Raw genomic sequence first — 8,555 nt, 5'->3', positions numbered from 1 at the left:
GATGGCTGTCCAGAGGGATGCCTACTCCCTAGCTGGCCCGCCTCTTCAAAATGGTAGGCTTTCCCCTCCCCGATACATTGGTCAATCAGGCCTTAGGCATCTCCCTCTGTATCCAGGATTACTGAGGGAGGAGCCTAAAGCTCTGATTGGTCAAGCCTCAGCATCCTGATTGACTCAGACGCCCCTTGGGAGGGGCCTTAGGCAACTAAACCAATCAGGACCTCTGGCCCCTTCCTGTGCATCACATGATGCACCAGGGAGGGGAAGGCCTGTCATTTAGGACTGGTGGGTGTGAAGCAGGAGCCTCAGAGTGTGTGTGTGGGGGAGGGAGGGGCATCCGGTGGCAGGAGGGAGTGCGCAACCCTCCTGCCATTTTTTGAGGGTTTGGGGAGATAGTGGCTTGGGGGTGCCTGACGCAGTGGGGGCCATGGCGCAGGGTATTCTGCGTGGCAGTAGGGAGTGGGCATCCCTTTTGCCAATTTTTTCTCCTGCCGCATTTGTTGGGGATCATCGGGGAGGGCTGTCATTTGTGGTGGGGACTTTATTCATTATTTTTTATGGGACAGATATTTTACATGTGTAACACACACAAAATATCTGTGCCACTGAAAAAAAAAAAAAACAAACCCCAGGCAGACATGTCGGTTTTTTCGATCGCTAAAACCCCCTTTTTTTTTTGGGGGGGGGAGGAATAGCCCATCAATGTTAGTGTATCAATCGCTTGGCTACTTTGCACGGGGTTTTAGTCAATTTGCATGGCCAGTATGGAAAATGGGCGATCGAAGGGAAAAATGCACAGTGGGCCATTTTGTGAATCAGGTCAGTAAAAGTGATCGTTGCTAAAGCTGTGAAAACAGGTTTAGTGACGATCGCTGACTTTAGTGCATCTAGTCCCATATCAGGAATCACTGTAACTTTTAATTCCAATCAACTAGTCTTTGGAATGATGGATAGAAACGAAACGTAGCCCTTCCAGGATTGCTTTGCTTTCCTACATCAGTTTTTATAGAAAACAAAACGTAACCATAAGAACATAAGAACATAAGAAATGCCTCCGCTGGGTCAGACCTGAGGTCCATCGTGCCCAGCAGTCCGCTCACGCGGCGGCCCATCAGGTCCAGGACCTGTGCAGTAATCCTCTATCTATACCCCTCTATCCCCTTTTCCAGCAGGAAATTGTCCAATCCTTTCTTAAACCCCAGTACCGTTCGCTGCCCTATAACGTCCTCTGGAAGCGCATTCCAGGTGTCCACCACATGTTGGGTAAAGAAGAACTTCCTAGCATTCGTTTTGAATCTGTCCCCTTTCAACTTTTCCGAATGCCCTCTTGTTTTTTTATGTTCTGAAAGTTTGAAGAATCTGTCCCTCTCTACTCTCTCTATGCCCTTCATGATCTTGTCACATTGAATCTTATCAGCATCCTGTCTGAACCTTACGACTACCCATTGATCTAGGTAATGGAAACAAAAGTGTTACGTTTTCGGCCCCTATTCCAATGTAAACATGTTGAACTGGTGTTGCTCTTTGCAAAAGGTGCTTCGTGCAATAAAACAAGAAAACCACAGAAGAACGAGAAAAGAAGGGTTTGTTTTACTGTCGTCACATGCAAATAGTGGAGAGTTGACTTAGGGCGAAAAAGATGACTGAATTATAGGACTCCTGCTGCTACTAGGTGCACAGATTGGAGACCTGTGGGTCTTTGTATGGGAAGACAGGTTGTATTAAAAGAACAGGATTCAAAAGAGAATCGAATAAGCTTCTGAAGGAAAAATAAAAAAATTATTAGCCGGATAGATTTGGAAAAGCCGTTCTTCAAGAAATTGATCTACTTTTTGGCATGTGGTGGTACTTGCAACCTGGCCTAATCACTGTGAGAGCCAGGATGCTGTTTTGCTTTAACTCAGCAGGACTTACCTTATCCTTGTTTGAGAGGGTGCTGAAAAGTTCTCAGTCCAACCATGAAGAGAACGACATGGATATGATTCAATCAATGATCTGAAATAGTGAATGACACTGGGACAAATTTTTCCCTGTCCCTGCAGGAATTCAATTTCCCCGTCCCATCCCCATGAGTTCTGGCACTGTCCCTGTCTTTGCCCCATTCCTGTAAGCTCTGTCTTAACTCCACAAGCCTCGAACACTTATGATTTTAAAGTGTTTGAGGCTTGTGCAGATGAGGACGGAGCTTAGGCATTGGCGGAATGAGGCATTATGACATCACAATCTGAGCTCTAGAATGTTGCTACTTATGATTTTGATGTGTTTGAGGCTTGTGCAGATGAGGACGGAGCTTAGGCATTGGCGGAATGAGGCATTATGACATCACAATCCGAGCTCTAGAATGTTGCTACTTATGATTTTAAAGTGTTTGAGGCTTGTGCAGATGAGGACGGAGCTTAGGCATTGGCGGAATGAGGCATTATGACATCACAATCTGAGCTCTAGAATGTTGCTACTTATGATTTTAAAGTGTTTGAGGCTTGTGCAGATGAGGACGGAGCTTGCAAGAATGGGGCAGGGACAGGAAAAGAACTCACGGGGACGGAATGGGAAAATGAGTTTCCGCGGGGACGGGGAAAAATTTGGCCCCATGTCATTCTTTAATCTGAAACAATGTCAAAACATAGAATTTTGTTTCTGCAAATTGGCACTTAACTTAATAAGAGATCACTCTTTTCAGTTACAGTGGCAAAATAATGCTCAGAATTTAGGAAGTGGGTTGGGTGAACTGAGAACTTTTCAGCACCCCTTGGCATGCTCTTTTTCAGTTTAGTTTTATTTAATTTTGACATTTGTATTCTGCTTAACTATCAGTACAAGGCAGTGAGCCATTTTCTGCATCAGGTCGGTAAATCTGATCGTCGCTAAACCAGTCAAAACCAGTTTGGCGATGATCGTTTCAGGATCGCTGACTTTAACGCATCTGGCTCTTAGAGACAAGAAAAGGGAATTAACAGAGGATTAATAGAGAAACATGCCATTCTGAGAAGTTCTACTTCAGACTGTGTCTGTATGATTTCTGCTACTTTTGGTTTTGATTTTGTAAATAATTTATTTAGGGTTATACCTAATAAAGTTGCTTTTATGAAAAAGAATCCTATGGAGCAGTGGTCTCAAACTCGCGGCCCGGGGGCCACATGCGGCCCGCCAGGTACTATTGTGAGGCCCTCGATATGTTTATCATAATCACAAAAGTAAAATAAAACAGTTTCTTGATCATATCTCTTTAGCTATAAATGACAATATTATTATTAAGACTTAGCCAAAAGGAAAGATTTATAAACTATAAAGAGTTTTACCTCATGCAAAATTGTCATTTCTTTAATAAGACATTAATTATTTTTTCCTGTGGCCCTGCAAAGGGTTTGAGTTTGAGACCACTGCCATGGAGCATGCTGGGACGGGGGTGGGGGAGGTATGTTATTGATGTAGGCTACCATTAAGACATGTGATTTCACCACTCATGTTATATTAGCCAGGTCCCGTTTCATGCAATGAGTCCTAGTTACCAGTTGCTAATAACTGAATTCAAAATAAGACACGTTGCAGCATGTAAAATTCAAAGCCTGGTGACTGCTGACTCAACTACCTGTGATAGTTATTGTTCTGTAACAAAAGAGACCATTGTTCTAAGAACAAACGTTTCAAAGTCAAGAGCCAGCGAGTTCATTAAAGCTCTTCTCGCTGCTCCTTGGCACCATGGTTTGGACAATTCCTATGAGAGATGAGAACAGTAGCTGGACAACTGCCCACATCACAATGAATGATGATTTTTAAATGCTTGAATGTGTTAGGCTTCGAGAATTTTGATTTTTGAAGCAATCTACAGTAGAAAGATTTAATAAAACTGATATTAACAAGTTAGCATATAATTAATTTATGATATATGGGCCTGATATTCAAAAGTCCTTATCCATATGGGAGCAGCTGTTACAATGGATAGTGCCCTCTCTGCAAATTTTCAGCAGCACTACACAGATAGCTCTGCTGAAAATTGTTACAGATCACACCAGCACTATCGGATTATGGGTGTTTCACCTAACTCTACAGCTAACTGGCAATATTCGGCTAATAGAGGCTAATTCTACATGTATGGCTAGATTTAGGAACCAATAAGGCACGCAAATACATAGAAACATGACGGCAGATAAAGGCCAAAAGTCCCATCCAGTCTGCCCATCCGCAGTAACCATTATCTCTTTCTCTCTCTGATATATCCCACGTGCCTATCCCAGGCCCTCTTGAATTCAGACACAGTCTATGTTTCCTCCACCTCTTACGGGAGTCTGTTCCACGCATCTACCACCCTATCCGTAAAAAAGTATTTCCTCAGATTACTCCGGAGCCTATCACCTCTTAACTTCATCCAACGCCCTCTCATTGCAGAGTTTCCTTTCAAATGAGAGACTTGACTCGTATGCATTTACATTATGTAGGCATATAAAGTCTCTATCATATCTCCCTTCTCACGCTTTTCCTCCAAAGTATATAGTAGCAGTATACAGTGACCACTTATATAAGAAAATGACCTCTTATAGAATACCACCTAGTGGAAAAGTGTGTGCCAGTAGGCACAAACATGGATAGAGTTCGGGGGGAACATGGTCACACGTACATGCATAACATGTTATAGATGCATTTAAAGAAGAGTGACCAAGATGGTAAAGGGATGGAACTCCTCTCATATGAGGAAAGACTAAAACGGTTAGGGCTCTTCAGCTTGGAAAAGAGACGACCGAGGGGAGATATGATTGAAGTCTACAAAATCCTGAGTGGAGTAGAACGGGTACAAGTGGATCGATTTCCGCTCTGTCAAAAATTACAAAGACTAGGGGGACACTTGATGAAGTTACAGGGAAATACTTTTAAAAGCAAGAGGAGGAAACTTTTTTTGCACTCAGAGAATAGTTAAGCTCTAGAACGCATTGCCAGAGATGTGGTAAGAGCGGATTGCGTAGCTGGTTTTAAGAAAGGTTTGGACAAGTTCCTGGAGGAAAAGTCTATAGTCTGTTATTGAGAAAGACATGGGGGAAGCTACTGCTTGCCCTGTATTGGTGATACTTAAAAAAAGTCACTGCAGCACCATCAAAATGATGTAAATTCAAAAATAACTTGTTTACAATTCTTGTCTTAGAACTCTGCTCAGAGACATGAAGGCTGCTTACTCCGCCTCACCACCCAATCATTGCAGTGTTCAGATAATGAACTGACTCTGAGAATATGAGCTTTCAATAAATCAAGTGCTAGCCCGAACAGCTATGCTAACACTGTCATTTCTTCAATAATTTTAGTGTCTTTAAGAATGAACTTAACTTTGAAAATAGTGACTGATTCCGACGTGCCACGTTTCGTTGCTGCGTCAGGGAACCGACAAAACAGCTAGACTTAAAGCTGGAGGTGAAGTCACATTAGATTGATACGCTGGTTCACTTAACATGGACTTCTTCTTAAATGATTGGGTGGTGAGGCGGAGTAATCAGCCTTCATGTCTCTGAGCAGAGTTCTAAGACAAGAATTGTAAACAAGTTATTTTTGAATTTACATCGTTTTGATGGTGCTGCAGTGACTTTTTTAAGTATCACTGATATCTCTTTAGTCACTCTACAATACCAACGTAGTATTTGAATTGTTTACCCCTGTAATATTTTTGTGCCCTGTATTGGTAGCATGGAATGTTGCTACTCCTTGGGTTTTGGCCAGCTACTAGTGACCTGCATTGACCACTGTGAAAACAGGCTACTGGGCTTGATGGACTATTGGTCTGACCCAGTAAGGCTATTCTTAAGTTCTTATTTCACAGCTAGGCGTGGGCCTTGACACCAGCTATGTATACTGAGCATGCGTGGGGTATCAGCCTCAGCAGCTCAGACCTGCTGAAGCTGACTGGTGTTGCGGGATTTACTTATCCACTCCCACTCTAATTGAAATCATGTTCCTGCACCTTTTCTGATTCCATGTGAAACTTTCCCTTAAATAAATCACCCTTATTTCTATCTAACTCCTGTTGCTCTCTCATATTTGTTTATCTGTTCCACCTTTGTTTGCTCTATGGCTGTCTATAAAGATGTTTTAATGTATACTGTGTTGATATTATAAGTAGCATATTATGTCATAACTAGTCTTTCAGCCCATTACATTAATGGGTGCTAGAATAGATGTGTGTATCTCTCTTTCTTTTTTTCTCTCTCTTTCCTTGGCCGCTTTCTGTCTGTCTATCTTTCTTTCTTTTTGTCTCTGTCTCTCCTTGGCCGCTTGTCTGTCTGTCTTTCTTTCTGTCTTTCTCTTTCCTTGGCTGTCCACCAGCACCCTTTGCCTGCTCCCCCTGTCCAGCAGTAGCCCTTCTACCTTCCTTTTACCTCCACCCTGTCCAGAAGCATCCCTTCCTAGACGCAATGGGTCTCTCGGGAAGAGTTTGGGCCTGGTTCCAAGGCTTTCTTACAAAACGATCTTATCAAGTGGTCTACGAAGGGAACTATTCTAACTCTTGGAAAAGCCCTTCAGGAGTTCCTCAGGATTCCCCTTTATCTCCCACCTTGTTTAATATCTATATCTATTCCTTAGGTCACCTACTACAAAAGCTAAACCTAATTTATTATAAATATGCAGATGACATCTCCATTCTAATTCCAGTGACCAATGTGACCAATGCCACCTCAAAACACATCTCCCACATCATGACGGAAATTGAACAATGGACTTTCAACTTTAAACTGAAACTCAACTCAGAAAAGACAAAAATTTTCTTGGCAAGCCGAAAGGACAAAATCACTACAACATCAATACATCTAAACGGCCATAATCACCCAATATCTAAAACTATAAAAATACTAGGAGTCACCCTAGATACCCACCTGACCTTGAACGAACACACAAATTCGGTGACAAAAAAGTGCTTCTCCACACTTTGGAAATTAAAAACCATAAAAAAATACTTCGACCCCCCCTATCTTTCAGACTACTGGTACAGTCACTGATTCTATCCACCCTGGACTACTGCAACATCATTTATGTGGGTATACCTAAAAAAAAACATTAGAAAATTAAGAATAGTTCAAAACACTGCCGTCCGCTTAATATTCGGACTAAAGAAAAGTGATCACGTTAGTCCCTACTACAAACTGCTGCATTGGTTAAACAATTGAGGCTCGAATTTTATTCAAATTCTCTTGCTTTTGCTATAAACTGGTGTGGGGAATGGTGCCTAACTATTTACTACCACACTTCGAACTTTACTCCCCCGCAAGAATAACCAGAAATCACAACCTCTTTGCCCACCCGAAGATTACAGGCTGCAGATACCGAACCTTTCTAGACAGAACATTCAAGTTTCAAGCTGGTAGGCAGCAAACCTGGCTAGGCCACTTCATCGACGGCGCCAGGCTGACATACGGCGCTTTTCGGAAAGAATTAAAGACCACTCTGTTCAATAAATTTATTCCATAGCCAGACTTCCTCCCCCCCTTTCATAGCTACCGCTCATCATACTGATTCCACTTTTCCCCATTAACGGTACTTGGTATTCCGTATTCTCCGACTCTTCAATGTCTTCCTCTCATCTGTATTTTGCTATTCGTTGGTTTTTCCAACCATTTCAGTGTAACATGTTAAAATTATATGTAACCTATGTATATCATTCTTCTTGCCAATTTGCATCATGTAATCACTGATTGCTCTGAGACCCCTTCTCTATCTGTATATTGTAATTCTCTGACTGTACAGCTATTCTTCTCTGTGAACCGCCTAGAAGTCGCAAGATTATGGCGGTATAGAAAAATAAAGTTATTATTATTCCCTGCTCCCCCTGTCCAGCAGCACCTTCTCCCTTCATTTTACCTGCCCCCTGTCCAGCAGCACTTCTTCCCTGCAACTCCTGTCCATCAATACCTGTCTAGCAGCACCCCTTCACTGCTCCCCCTGTCCAGCAGCAGCCCTTCTGCCTTTGTTTTATCTCCCCCCATGTCCAGCAGCACCTCTTCCCTACTCCCTAATACCTGCTCCCAAAACGCCGTTCCTACCCTCCCTCCCTCCCGGCTTCCTGGTCTTTTCTGGCCCACCAGCACGAACCACTGCCGCCGCTGCTGTCTGTCAATGTCCCTGCCCACTGCCTGTCTGTTTATCGTACCCCTTACCCCCATCTACCCTTTTTTTTTTTTATCACGTTTATACAGTGAAGGGCAACCGGCGCACAGTAACTGAAACGGTTACGGCTCTACTGCTTTCGAAACGCTTAGACTTTGCCAGGGATTATTTCAGACCACTGACACACACCATCATAGGCGCACACTTTGTGTGTGTGTGAAAATAGTGAAAACAAATCAAAACAGTACCGATAATTAATAAAGTGCTTGCTGTGAAATAACATGAAAACATAAGAACATAAGAAAAGCCCTCACCGGATCAGACCGAGGTCCATCCAGTCCGGTGATCCGCACACGCGGCGGCCCATTTAGGTACTCCTGATTGGAGACCCAGATATACCGTAGCCCTCAATATGATTTGCAAGAAGGTGTGCATCCAACTTGCGCTTGAATCCCAGAACAGTAATCTCTGTCACA

Source organism: Geotrypetes seraphini, chromosome 7, assembly GCF_902459505.1.
Source record: "Geotrypetes seraphini chromosome 7, aGeoSer1.1, whole genome shotgun sequence".
Taxonomy (NCBI): Eukaryota; Metazoa; Chordata; class Amphibia; order Gymnophiona; family Dermophiidae; genus Geotrypetes; species Geotrypetes seraphini.
This window is presented reverse-complemented; position numbering follows the sequence as displayed.